This window comes from Haliotis cracherodii, unplaced genomic scaffold, assembly GCF_022045235.1.
Source record: "Haliotis cracherodii isolate W230 unplaced genomic scaffold, xgHalCrac1.p SCAF_7, whole genome shotgun sequence".
NCBI classification, from domain to species: domain Eukaryota; kingdom Metazoa; phylum Mollusca; class Gastropoda; order Lepetellida; family Haliotidae; genus Haliotis; species Haliotis cracherodii.
Genome location: NW_027266330.1, coordinates 22,763,151 through 22,778,556, shown reverse-complemented (window position 1 = coordinate 22,778,556; position 15,406 = coordinate 22,763,151). Strand labels below are relative to the sequence as shown.

At 39.7% G+C, this 15,406-nt stretch overlaps 1 protein-coding gene across 1 annotated transcript in view; it reads right to left on the bottom strand.

Annotated features, from left to right (window-relative positions):
• The window catches only part of LOC139448282 (cyclic AMP-inducible protein BP74-like), a 56,470-nt gene extending 50,932 nt beyond the window's left edge, over positions 1–5,538 (bottom strand). The window contains exon 1 of the mRNA XM_071229823.1: positions 5,423–5,538. The gene's annotated coding sequence lies outside the window, so the exon portion shown is untranslated. The remainder of the gene's footprint in view (positions 1–5,422) is intronic.
• Positions 5,539–15,406: the final 9,868 nt, after the last annotated feature.

Sequence of the window (15,406 nt, the reverse complement as noted above, 5' to 3'; positions counted from 1 at the left end):
CGGGGATCGAACCCGGGACCTTCCCCTCTCCGGGCGGACGCCACGCCGGGGGAAACGAATGGTCTCCTCGAATACGCCAAAAGGACGAATAAGCACTTGATCCCTCTGTAACTCAGAGTAGAATAAGTGAGTTGGGTTTAACGCCACACTTAAAGCTATTTCAGTTATGCCACGGCCTGTTCCACTTTTTAAAGTCCCCGAGCATGGTGCTGACAAATTACATATCACAATCAGAGTGAATTGTTGATTCGAACCAACGATCATCAGACTCCGACGCGTCTAAGGGACGCAACTCTGTAGAGCGAAAGTCAGTGCCTTAGAAGTCATAGAAAACTTCCAGAAGAATTGTCACTTAAAGACAACGCTTAAGTGATACAGGGGCAATTCGGTGTACAGAGTTGCGTCCCATGGGCACGCCAGAAACCTGCAATCGCGGGCTCGATTACCGATTCTCCCCGATAATGTTTCTAGGTTGGTCAGCACCATGCAACGTCTTAGACCTGCATCACTTCGGGCTTTCCTCCCACATCAAGCTGACACACAGCGATATGACTGGAATATTGTTCAAAGCGGGGTTAAACCCAAAACACTCACTCAGTGATATTACATCTTTTGTAAAACAAGTGAAGGAACCAAATGCGTATCGTGTGTTTTATCACAACCTTCCCTTGAGATCTCCAACACAATTGTACTGTCACCTTATGACATGTAAAGGTCATTTGACTATTTGACCTCGATGTAAGCTAATTGGACGCATGTTGATAGGTGGGTGAAATTAAATGGCCCCGAGGTAACATTTGATACTGAACACGGACGTAAGGAACCAACTGCCTTTGTTAAAGAATCTAGACGCCTTGATTTTTCAAATGTCATACAAATTACTATGATAACTGCTGCCCCACATTTGAAGAACCCTAGCATCCCGACTAACATGTGGTTCACTGAGTCTTAGAGTTCGGCAGAGTGGGGTTCTTGTACTGCTTGATGTGACATGGCAATTGTACTTTGGCATACCTCGTGGTGTTGTTTGTTAATTAGCTTGCGACAATTCTTTTCAAAACCCAATTCAAGAACTGTGCATATATCAAATTATTAAATGCTGGAGACAATTGAAAACATCTCGGATTATTCTTTGTTAGAGTCTTTGAATGAGGGATTGTGAGTGGATGAGGTTTTACGCCGCGTTTAGCAATATTCCAGCAATATCACGGCGGGGACACAAGATATGACACATTGTACCGATGTGGAGTGAGTGAGTGAGGGCTTACTCTGCTTTTATCAATATTCCAGTAATATCACGACAGGGACACACGATATCACACATTGCACCGATGTGAAGTGAGTGAGTGAATGAGTGAGACCTTACACCGCTTTTATCAATATTCCAGTAATATCACGACAAAGGACTCAAGATATGACACATTGTACCGATGTGGAGTGAGTGAGTGAGGCCTTACTCCGCTTTTTTCAATATTCCAGTAATATCACGACAGGGACGCAAGATACGACACATTGTACCGATGTGGAGTGAGTGAGTGAGGCCTTACGCCGCTTTTATCAATATTCCAGCAATATCACGACAGGAACGCAAGATATCATACATTGTGCCCATGTGGAGTTCGAGTGAGTGAGTGAGTGAGGGCGTGAGTGCGTGAGTGAGTGAGTGCGTGAGGCCTTACGCCGCCTTTATCAATATTCCAGCACTATCACGACAGGGACACAAGATATCACACATTGTGCCCATGTGGGGTGTGAGACTGTTCTACAGCACAACACTAATGCGTTTTCTTAAAAATAATATCGTGTATGAATTCTAATATTTTTTAAATCTGAATGGTTTTGTTGAACCATATTACTGTATGCATCACTCAAATATATATTTTATTTTTAAGTGACTCTGGGGCTAATAAACCCGAAGTTATTCTAATATATGTGCCGCCGATAAAACAAAACTGTACATGTTTTAGGACATTCAGTAAATCATCTTAAACGATATCGCGAATTATGAAGTTTTCACTGTTAATTAGAAGTTCTGGAAAAAAGGCAGTTAAACTATGTAAATCTGAAGCCGCAAACGGTTGTATGTGAAATTATGTAATACCATGCTACAAATTCACGTCTAGGTCCGAAATGAGCTTTGTCCCGTAATGTGATTTGTTTGTTTGTTGTTTAACGCTGCACTCAGCAATATTCCAGCTATATGATGGTGGTCTGTAAGTAATCGAGTCTGGACCGGACAACATAGCAACTGAGATCATGAACATAGATCCACGCGGTTGGGATCGATGACATGCCTCAACCAAGTCAGCGAGCCTGACCACCCGATCCCGTTAATCACCTTCCACGACAAGCAGTCGCCTTTTATGGCAAGCATGGGTTGCTGAAGACCTATTCTGACCCGGATCTTCACGGGTTTCAATAAGAATGAAGTAGTAAAGTATAAAGTAGTATAATAATTAATTGTATTACCATTTATGAAAAGACATGTCTGTTCAATTTTTATGCGAAAATGTTTATGTTATGAGATATCTGGGACTCGTATGTAGGGTAGTAAAAACAGTGACAACTATTTCCCTGGAACTAGTCCTGGAACGAGGGCGTACAACTCGAATAAGTGACCATAATAAACAACAGCGGTGATAAGACTGCTTCTTTGACATAAATTAACATCGTTATAAACAGATGAGGGGTACACTGAGTTCAAGCAGTGTATTTGCCCATGGACAAATAATGCATTTGAAAGAGAATGGCTCAGAACGAAACAGGAATTACATGTTTGCACTACGTGGCTGTGTAGGACCCAAATCCCGTAAACCAGTACAAGTCTGGGCAACGCCCTATCGAAAGTCCATGCTTTTTACGAAACATTTGAAACACGCCCTGACTCATAACGTTGGGCTTACTCGTACAGCTCTGATTGATGACTACATGGGCAAATTATCCCTCAGGAATATCGACCTTGTAATGCTCTGTGTACAGGGTTCGATCTGAGATTAAAAAAACCATGGCTTTCCTATATCATGGACAATTAGGTGTAACGGCTTTCATCCTGGAGTAAGACGTCGCTTCCTGGCCTGTGATGAAATTAATTGTATTGGTACAGTTAAATCTCTGTGTTCCGGACGACCCTTATTCCGTGTCATTGCGGTTAAGTGCAAACGTCAACGCCAGAGAATAATCAGTCTCGATTATTTGCCGTAAAAGGCAAAATAGTAATACAAATTATTTAGATCACTGAACAAAAACCGGTGATGACACCAGGTGTTCGCGAAAAGCGATGTCCTGCTCTACCGATAGCGCTGCAACCATACAATTGTCATAAAAATTGAAAGTGTTGGATGCTGAACGCCGCACCAAGCATCACCCCTGCCATACGACGGCAGCATGCAAAGAATCAAGTTGTTGGTTGGTTGGTTTGTTGTTTAACGCCGCAATATTCCAGCTATATGACGGCGGTCTGTAAGTAATCGAGTCTGGACCAGACAATCCAGCGATTGACATTATGAACATCGACGCAATTGGGATCGATGACATGCATCAACCAAGTCAGCGAGCCTGTCCACCCGATCCCGTTAGTCCCCTCTTACGACAAACTTAGTCGCCTTTTACTGTAAAGAATCAAGTCGGGACCAGACAATCCAGTGATCAGTATCATGAACAATGATTCCGACTCGATTACCTGCCGAAACAGATCCCATTGGATTCCAAGGCAAAATAGCAGTGAAAAATATATGAACGGATCACTGAATGTCAGTGTTGACACCAGGTGTTCGCGAAAAGGGTAAGCATGTCCTGCCGGACCGGTCGCACCCACCACTAACACAATATGCATACAAAAGATTTTGTTTATTGCCCGACGCAGCAGTCAGCTATATAAACAAAGTATACACTCACGCTTTTTGCTTGTTTATTGTTTACCGCCGCACGCAGCAATATTCCAGCTATATATGATGGCGGTCTGTAAATAATCGAGTGTGGACCAGACAATCCAGTGATTGACAACATGAGCGTCGATCCACGCAATTGGGATCGATGACATGCATCAACCAAGTCAGCGAGCCTGACCACCCGATCCCGTTAGTCGCATCTTACGACAAGCATAGTCGCCCTTACACTCACGTGATGGATCAGAAACTCTACTTTAATAAAATAAAAACGATACGTTAATAATGAATTACGTCTGCAAACCAAAGAATCTATCAATAATACTGACAAATCGAAGAATGCTGTTCCCTTTTTATATCGCTGTATAACGGGGCTCATATAAGGCTGCTTAAGAAGGTAACATTTGTCACTACGATTTGACAGTTTAATGCCGGTGTCAATTTCCCTCGAGATGAACTTAATGACTGCTATTGAAGGGTATGTTACCTTACCCGTGAATAGGCCTTCAGCAACCCATGCTTGTCGTAAAAGGCGACTAACGGGATCGGGTGGTCAGGCTCTCTGACTTGGTTGATGCATGTCATCGATCCCAATTGCTTGGATCGATGCTCTTGACATCAATCACTGGATTGTCTGGTCCAGACTCGATTATTTAAAGACCGCAGTCATATAGCTGGAATATTGCTGAGTGCGGCGTTAAACAACACACCAACCAACCAACCAACCTTACCAGGGATTAACAATATTAGAGATTGTCAAACAATATACATATTAGTGGTGTTTGCATATCAAGTAAAAATATCAAGAGCACATGTTGTGGAATGGGGCCAGGTCGTTTTTCTACTTGAGAATATATTCAATTTGTTCTCTACCATGCCAAAGCTCAGAAATGTTGGCGATGCGGTTATCGTGGTTTATGATATCTCAAGGCTAATATATAGCAAATAGCATGGTCTTGTCATATCCCAGGGAATAATCGCATGTCTACTTGCATACATTATAAATGAGCAGCCAAATGAAGTCAGACAATAATTAGATTTGCGGTCACATCAATAGCAACTTCCAAGAGTTCAAGTGGAAAGTTTCTACATGGAAATTAATCTCAATCGCTTGTCACTGAGCATATATTCCCATGAACTTTGTAAACTCAAGAAATTACGAAAACATCCTTCACGAATCCCCCTCCCTCCTCGTCTGTAACTAAGTATTACTAAGCAATAATATTTGAAATTGATTTGATAGAGTTGCTAGGAACTTAATAAATTAGCAGAGGAATATCAACTTATAAGGAAGGAGTTATATTTTCGTTGAAGAATATCAGCTGGTGAAGTAACTTTCCATAATTATACTGTCAAACATTTAACACCAGCGACATAATACAAAACTCAGAGTAGTGTTAGGCTTCACATTGTTCATAGAAATTCACATTGTACATGATTCAAAATATAAAATAATTCCATGTTAGTATCACATTGTAGCAACTTGTAACGTGAATGGATCAGAGCCTTATCAATAAATCAATCAATCAACCACTCACCTATATCACCACTGGCGGCGATGACTATAGGCTGCGAGGATATCAAGACTCGGATCTGCCTTAATCGATTTCAGTAACCGTTATCAGGAAGCAGGATGTCTTGTATTCGTCTCCGTTCGCTCAGTCATTAATGCTGTAAGAGACGTCCATCACCTCGACGTCATTCATGAGCTCTCGTATGTCTTGTCACGTGTATTGTCTCCAGCCAATCAGGCGAGACACTGATTCCGGAGGGAATGTTTGCTTTCATCCGATTGGCTGCGCTCTGACGTTAGATAACAAGGTCGTTAACGTCATTTTTTTAAAGGGAAGCAATCTATTAAATGCGTTTTGTTGAGAAGGTTGTGGTGCTCCGATCTGCTCCATGTACCTGTGATAAAGACACTGTTATGTTTCTAAGGCGATACCATCAGGAAACTCAACAAATGACAACTAGAAGCGTGAAAGAAATCCCCTAGGAAAACACAAATATTGTTTTTTCTTCGAACATGAATTCATGTCAATATCATCATGCAATGAAATGTTTTTTATCTGACTGCCTGTGTTGATACAGGCATTTAATTACTTTTTCATATCAATAAGATAGTGTACAAACGACGATGAATTTATAATGAAATGAAAAATCATGAAGTTATCTGTAAACCGAGGTTCCTTTATATTTATGTCCTTGGTATTTAAGACCAAACCATGCCCCATTGTCACATAATAGCAGCCCCTATCAGAATTTGAAAAATGAACGGATTTGACAAGTGTTTCCCAGAAGGGTAGATGACTGATCAAACAATGATTAAAGCCAGTATTTTGATTCGTTTTCATTTTTGTCTGAACGTTAAGCATTAATATGTTTTGCATTTCATCATTTGTTTTGTCTTTCAGGGACTACTTGTGAAAACAGAAACTTATTAGACGTTTTAGTTGACTATGGAAAAAGAGACAATGAACACAGTTTTTACATATGTGGTCTCTAATTGTTTGTTTGTTTGTTGTTTTACGCCGCAGTCAGCAATATTCGGGTTAATGACGGCGGTCTGTAAATAATCGTGTCTGGAACAGGCAATCTAGTGATTGACATTATGAGCATCTATCCACGGAACTGAGATACGATGACATGCATCAACCAAGTCAGCGAGCCTGACCACCCGATCCCGTTATTCGCCTCTTACGACAAGCATAGTCGCCTTTTGCGGCAAGCATGGGTTGCTGAAGACCTATTCTACCCCGAATCTTCACGGGTCGGTCTCTATTTGTAACGGCTACAGCTCTCGAGTTTGTGAACTTTTTGTTTAACGCCGCACTATTCCAGCCCAATGAAAGCAGCCTGAAAGAACCGAGTCCGGACCAGACAATCCAATGACCGATATTATGAACGATCCACGACGTTGGGGTACGTTGACACACCATCAACCATGTCACCGAGCCTGATAACCCAATTCACTCAGTTGCCTCGTATGACAAGCATAGGTGGCCAGACCCGTGAAGATTCCGGGGTAGAATAGGTCTTCAGCAACCCATGCTTGCCGTAAAAGGTGACTATGCTTGTCGTAGAAGGCGACTAACGGGATCGGGTGGTCAGGCTCGCTGACTTGGTTCATGCATGTCATCGATCCAACTTGCGTGGATCGATGCTTACGATGTCAAGCACCGGAGTGTCTGGTCCAGACTCGATTATTTATAGACCGCCGTCATATAGCTGTAATATTGCTGAGTGCGGCGTTAATCAACAAACAAACAAACAAAGCATAGGTGGCCAGGGTTCAATTCCAACACTGATTCCCCTTGACTTCCCAATTTAGAAACCTATCACCAACAATGGGACGCTGAGTTTGAAAACGTTTTGGGCTATTTTGACCACCTTGTCATGAGCAAACAAAGCGGGATCGTCTAGTGGCGAGGACGTTTGCTCGTCGCGCCAAAGACCCGGGCTCGATAGCCCACATGGGTACAATGTGTGAAGCCAATTTCTGGTGTCCCCCACTGTGAAATTGCTGGATGGATAATGCTAAACGCGGCGTAAAACCTTACTTACTTTTCAGTCATGGTCAATGTACAATTAATGCATCAAATGTGATATGAAACTTACATGCTTGTCGCTTAGTGACTTTTTTCTTGTAATCGCAATGTGTGTTTGTGGAATTGACAGTTTAACATCTAAAACCTCCTGGGCTCATTTACATAACTTGCAATATCCCTTTAGACGATGTTACGGGCAAAATATTTCCGATTTCTTAATTTGACCCCACACACCATCAGGCATTCCCAAGGATAAGATTGTTAGAAGACAGTGGTTGACGAAAAATACTCAGAGATCCTGGAAAGTCATTCACAGTGAGTACATACTAATTATGATATGTCACACAGACTTCTATCGGCGGGAAACACACTCAAACTGTTCAATATTCAGGATCAAAATGACATTAATCCACCCTAAGACATGTTATGTTACATAGTCTCTAAGCTGACATACAAAATAATGAAATTCGTTTGTCAGTAATCTGTTAACATGTCATACAAGAAAATGTGGAGAAATGCCGATTTTGTCCATAAAGGTGTATGTAGTCTAGGCCTGTGTAATGTGTAGGCCTGTGTTGGAAGAACAATATGATCTGTGTTAAGTCAAGTGTAAGTTCTAGATACGCCCAACAGCTACTAGACATTTAGGTCTTCGGTAAATATAGAATAAGATGCGAGATAACCTGGATAATAGGATGTATTACTGTCACCAACTTCTAACCATTTGTGGTTGGTTGGTTTGTTGTTTTACGCCGCACTCAGCAATATTCCACCTATATGACGGCGGTCTGTAAATAATCGAGTCTGGACCAGACAACACAGTGATTAATATCATGAGTATCGATCCGCGCAATTGGGATCGATGACAAGCATCAACCAAGTCAGAGAGCCTGACCACCCGATCCCGTTAGTCGCCTTTTACGACAAGCATAGTCGCCTTTTACGGCAAGGATGGGTTGCTGAAGACCTATTCTACCCCGGATCTTCACGGGTCCTAACCATTTGTGAACTAAGTGAGTTTGTGTAAGTGGACAGAACCAGAACATAAATCAGGAGTAAAGTAAATGACTCATACTTTCACAAAAGCCTCGATCTAAAATATATTTTAATGAGTGGAAGGTTTTATGTTAACTTAAATAAGTATAGTATTAAAACATTATCTACATATTTAAGGCATTTTATATGTTCACTATATATATATATGCTGCCATTGTCCACAGTCCACTGAAACACTAAGGGAACAGCACCTGGCTTTGGAGTCTTCCTCCTTCCTTATATAACATTTGTTTACTACCTTATATTTTTATTCAAAGATAACCACAAACACAGCTGTGTGCAGCAACCATTTCATGAAGGATGACTTCAAACAGACACCCATCAGGAAGACACTGAAGCCACGTGCTGTTCCCTTAGTGCTTCAGTGGACTGTGGACAATGGCACTACTGGCAGGAAGCCAGACTCTAGGAGACACTCTTGCCATAGAGGTAAGGAAATGTCAATTGTAAACAGTCTATACATCAGCTGTTTGCTGCAAATCTGCGTAACATGTTCAAGTATATATGACACATATGTGCGTAATAAAAACGTTAATAAATAATTGGAGGGCAATCTAGTGACCATAACTGAAATATATGTTTTTTGTATTTAAGATGAAGGTGATTAAGAGTGACGGTGAGTGAATCTCAGAAACTTTCAAAAGCTGAGGTATCCCCACAAGGAGTCCACAACAGTCACCATATCAGATACAGTAAGAATGACAATGATGTTACATGTTAATTAATTTTGACATTTGACATGCCTTTGAATGAGATGTTAATGATCACAAAATACCTGATTTCTATATCCTATATCATACAAACATGAAATTTTATATATTTTATCAAAAGAATCAAATGATTTTTAGCCTATACAGAAATGCACCTTATTTGTAATTCCAGAGACATTTTGTGTTATTTGTGTTCTCCGAGAAGTAATATTGATAATAATGTGTATGTTATAGTGAAGCAGATTGTGATGCAGTGGCCGATGACCCCCGGCCCGACACAGCCTAATCAGAAACTACAGTAAAGTACGGTTATAACGAACTCAAAGGGACTACAAATTTTTGTTCGTTTTAACCGTAGTTCGTTATAAGCATATATACAGCATAACTACAGGAAATAGTCGGAGCCAAAAAAGTAGTTCGTTATATCCGTCAGTTCGTTATAAGCGTGTTCGTTATAACCGTAGTTTACTGTACATGAACAGGAGAGGCAACTCAAGGAAAAGGATGACAAAATTGAAGAGTCCCTTAACCCATATGTGATGATAAATTGCTTGAACATTATATAGGATTTCCATCATTTCAAACATTGCAAGCATTTTTTGATTTCATCAAACCGACAGCATCTAACATAAGAGGTATGTTCTACAAAGGTGAATCCTGTCTATGAAAGACAGACAATTCTCACTTTAATCCATTATTTGATGAGTTTTTCATGTTTCTTGTCAGAATTAAGCTAGGTTCAAGTGAAGTAGATTTATCTGCTAGGTTCAATTGTCATACCTCCACCATAAGTAGGGTTGGTTGGTTGGTTTGTTGTTTAATGCCGCACTCAGCAATATTCTAGCAATAAGACGGCGGTCTGTAAATAATCGAGTCTGGACCAGACAATCCAGTAATTAATGTCATGAGCATCAACCCACGCAATTGGGATTGATGACCGTGCATCAACCAAGTCAGCGAGCCTGACAACCCGATCCCGTTAGTCGCCTTTTACGGCAAGCATGGGTTGCTGAAGACCTAGTCTAACCCGGAATCTTCACGGGTCCCATAAGTAGGGCATTGACTTTAATTTAATTTGCTCTCTTTTGTTTTTGATAGCATTAACAATTGGCCTTTTGCTCCTGAAAATATGTCTGAAGACTTGCCATTGTACCCTGTCATCACTGACTGCACGGAAATGTACGAATACACTGAAGACGCTCTTCTGTACATTTAGGTTCCTACATGTATTCCCATTACAAGAGTTGGAATACACGGAAAGGCCTGGTGGGTATTGCTCCCCATCGGGTATCAATCTTTTTGTATCTGCCATGTTCTCAGGTTGTATGTCTGACATTGTGGAATTGCTTGAGACAGGGGATGTCATCATGGGTGACAAGGGTTTTCTTGTAGGGAAGCTACTGGAAGGAACTGGTGTGTCAATAAATATTCCTCATTTCTTGAGTTCTGCTGGTCAGTTTGAGCAAACCGAAAATGAAGAAAACCAACAGAATTCCAGTCATTGGATTCACATTGAAGGGCATATCAGTCGAGTACAAAAGTACCACCTACTTAATGGAACAGTTCCCTTATCGATGGCTGAGTCAACCAATCAGCTATGGAGTATAGTCAACATTTTAAGACCCATTACAGCCAAGTGAGATTTGCAATATTCGGCATATTACAGCTCTAAGGCTTGACCATAAATTGTTTTTGATATCTTTTTGTTTCAACAACAGTATCATAGACATTTCGTAAATGTGACATTAAGTAGCTGGTACGCTTGTACTGATTGAATATCGTCCCAAGTATGAGTAATACCTTGCTCAAGGTTACCGGCACAAAAAGAGGCAGACATTAATGTAAATGGGGTGAGTGAGTATGGTTTTACGCCGCTTTTAGCAATATTCCAGCAATATCAAGGACACCAGAAATGGGCTTCACACATTGTACCCATGTCGGGATTCGAACCCGGGTCTTCGGCGTGACGAGCGAACGCTTTAACCACTAGGCTACCCGACCTCCCTTAATGTAAATGGAGTTCTTGAAGTACTACAGTGTTATATGACGGATCTGTAAAGTCTCAGATATTAGACAGTAGTGAAACATTGATGAGTTCAGATGAGTATTAATGAAAATGTTGCAATAGCTTAGTTTGAGATGTAACTAATGTGTTTTTCACTTTCAAATTGATAAAACAGATAATTCCATCTTACGCATTTGAACAGAATTTGATTGGGAATCTGAAGAAAGTCCTTATAGGTAAGAGATAATAGTGTGGTATAACGGGAAACAACCTGTGATGAATTATGAATTGTTGATATATTCACTGTAGCGAAAGGCAAATGAAACCAATTGTAATTGTTTTAATTTATCTGATCATGACTACTGAAATACTGATTATATATTGTACATCAACGGCAAACAATTGTTGTGAATTATTATTGCGTTCCAGCACATTATGTGAGGGGCGGTCGGGTAGCCTAGTGGTTAAAGCGTTCGCTCGTCACGCCGAAGACCCAGGTTCGATTCCCGACATGGGTACAATGTGTTAAGCCCATTTCTGGTATCCCCCACCGTGATATTGCTGGAATATTGCTAAAAGCGGCGTAAAAACATACTCACTCACTCCAGAACATAAGAATCAAACTTGACTGTGAGAATCAGCATTCGTTCTGCCATTTCCAGTGAGAAAAGTTTAATTATTAATAATAACAGGTTATTGAAGATTAAACACTGCTATATACTATCGTACATGATTTCAGATCTTTGAGCCCTTTATGATGCATGTCAGTTAGTGCTGTTCAGTCAAATATTTTGTACTGCAAAACATTGATCATGTTGCCACATACATGTTTGTTCTGCTTTGTATTGGTAAGCTTTTCTGTGTGTTTACATTCGCTTTTATTGCTTACCATTTCCTAATCATGGAGGAAAGGAATAGTATGAGAAATTATATACTGATGGAAGTTATCTCCCCTTGGTAAATTGGTAATTTAACTTTGTGATGAATCAAGTCTAAAAAATGTACCCAATGTACACTGATATTTACACTTTGTATACTATAAAAATGTATTGTTATTTATCAGTAATACAGTGCATTCCTACTCCCAATGTTTTTATTGTTATTACACTGTTGTTAAAACACCACAACTTGAAAAAAATATTTCAATTTATTGTGTTTGTTATTCATATGGGTTAAATGTATAGCTGTAGGTTACTGAATCATGTTATATTGAACTGATATCATGTTCTCTTTGAAAGTTTGGGTGTGACTTTGCCATAGTTTGTTTGTTGGTTGTTTAACGCCGAACTCAGCAGTATTCCAGCTATATGACAGCGGTCTGTAAAATAATCGAACTTGGGGCAGACAATCCAGTGATTGACATCATGAATATCGATCCATGCAACTGGGATACGATGACATGCATCAACCAGGTATCAAGTCCATTTAGGTAAAACAGTTTTACAGTTGCAATATGTGAAGAAAAAACCTATCCAATAATCTGCAAGACACACAGTTTGTGTCCCAGTCATATTGGTTGAAATATAGAGTTTCTAAATGTTTATACTCCTAATGCCACACAAACAAATCACACCATGTCAGACCAGTTACAGCCGACTGCATCTGTATTTTGTAATTGATATTATGGTTTGTTTTCAGTCGAAACTGCCCAACAGACACTTGCAGATAGTCTAATCTTGATTTGGGAAAAGTGAACATTTACTTTCCAGTACTTTCCAAATTTTCAACACATGTCAATACGTAAAAGGAATTTATCGATAAAAAATATGACATTGTTATGAAACCTGAAAACAAGTTTCTTCAGTCACCTGTTAATTTTATCTGTAGGATTACTGAACTAGTGTGAAATTAATCACATTCCTTTTCACAATCACTTAGATATATATTATTCCACGTAAACCAGTAACAACTGATTTCAAAATCCTGAGTTACAGATCTAATTATTAACAGTCATGTGACTTTAAACAAAATATCATGGTGAAAGTGATAAACAATTACTGATTATTGTGATAAATAACTATAACCGATCTAATATGTATGCAGGGCTATTCATAATAATTACATTAACACTATATATTATACACACCACAACTTGATGAGGGAAATCCGTTTTTTCTCTGTGTTCTGTAACAAGATGCTGATGCACAAAAACGCCATCACCTGCAGGAGCCGTTGAAAAAACCCAAAAAAACAAAACATGAATGGATAAAATATTTGAAACAAAAAAAACAAAAAAACTTTATAACATTAAATTATCACATTAATAATACAAAATTTTTACCAGAGTAGCGACTTGCTTATGATCTCGATTATCTTGCTCATTGACGAAGCTTAAGTTCAAAGCGGAAATGAAGGAATTGAATACTATTATAATACCAAAAGAAGAAAGATTATGTAAACTATGTAATGCTAATGCTGTCTCCAACACCGAAATACCTACCTCTCGATACAAATATGAGATTTCCAAAATTATCCAATGATTAGAATAATAATGTAATAAAACCACGAAGGATTTAAAGAATCTTAAGTCATGTCTGAATATATTATATAATTTGTTAAGGTAATATTCATATTATCCTGTCCTGTCACGTGCCATGTATATAGTTGTTGATGATGTAAATATTTCAAATTCTCATGTACCACCGTTGGTTGGTTGAGTAATAAAATGTTCTGTCTGTCTGTCTGACAAGAAATAAGTTGAGTCTTCTGTTTAGTTAATACTGATAAAGTAAACGGTAATGACTTCCCTTTATAATATTTTGAAGTTATGACTTTAGAGTAGCTCCCCTTAATAAATCATCACAAACAGTAGCCTAGATATCAAGGCCTTAAAGTCATATGACGTATGGTGTTGTGCAGTGAAGAACAGCGATTACCCACGCTTCAAGCCGTGGATATAGGTTTCGGAAAAGTATTTCCAAACAGGAATTACAGACTTTTCGCATTCGCCGCCATTATGTTAATGTGACTTCCCCACGGTAGCTTCGTTCTGGTATATATATGAATATTCATGAGGCTTCATTAAAATGGTATATTCCTGCCACGTGACGACAAATGGTAAACAAGCCACACAATCAAGGGATGCATGGACAGAAAATCAAGAGACACGATAACGTTACTGTTTTTGTTGAAACTAATAAAAACGATTTGTTAAATTTGAATTATGTCTACTGTGTACATGTACAGAGGTTATGCTCCTTATAAGTAAAGAAAAATGTTTAAGAAATATATTTATTTTGCAACACAGTTGGACGCAGTTTTAATTTCTCGGCCAAAACATATCTTTTGTGGTTGACGCAGCAAAGATAAATGATGATAGCTCAGGTTAAAACTCGGTGATTTAAACCCACCCCGAGAACCATCGACCCAGTTCAAGTGATATTTTAAAATATAAAATATTATATAAGTATGGAAAGAAATGTTGTTAGATTTTGGCTTTTGTTTGGTTTGTTGTTTAACGAGGCACTCAGCAATATTCAAGCTATATGACGGCGGTCTGTAAATAATCGAGTCTGGACCCGACAATACAGTGATTTATATCATGAGTATCAATCCGCGCAGTTGGGATCGATGACTTGCTTCAACCAAATCAGCGAGCCTGACCACCCGATCCCGTGAGTCGCCTTTTACGACAAGCATAGTCACCTTTTACGGTAAGCATAGGTTGCTGAAGACCTATTCTACCCCGGAATCTTCACGAGGGAAATGTTGTTAGACCCGTGGGGATTCCGGGTAAGAATATATGTCCCCTGCAATCTGTGCTTGTCATGAGAGACGAGTAACGGGATCGGGTGGTCAAGCAAGGTGACCTGGTTGATGCATGCCATCGTATTCCAATTGCCTGGATCGATGGGCATGATAGTCTGGTCCAGACTCGATTATTTTCAGACCGACGTCATATAGCGGGGATATTGCTGAGTGCGGCGTTAAACAACAAACAAACAAACATATTACTGTTGAGACCTCTTTGTTCAGGGTGGAGTTGCTTACAGGAGTCTCTCGACAGTGAGCTCAATACTGGGGATAATACCAGTCCAATACTACTGAAATATCTGTCACAAAACATCACAAATCAAGACATTTGATTAGGCATCTGGGAAGCGTGTAAAAGGATCACGGCGATTTTCCCGAAATACGGATTTCATTTTTGCGCTCTCTCAGGCGTGCTATCTGTATCGAGTTTCTGTCGGTGAAACGACCAAA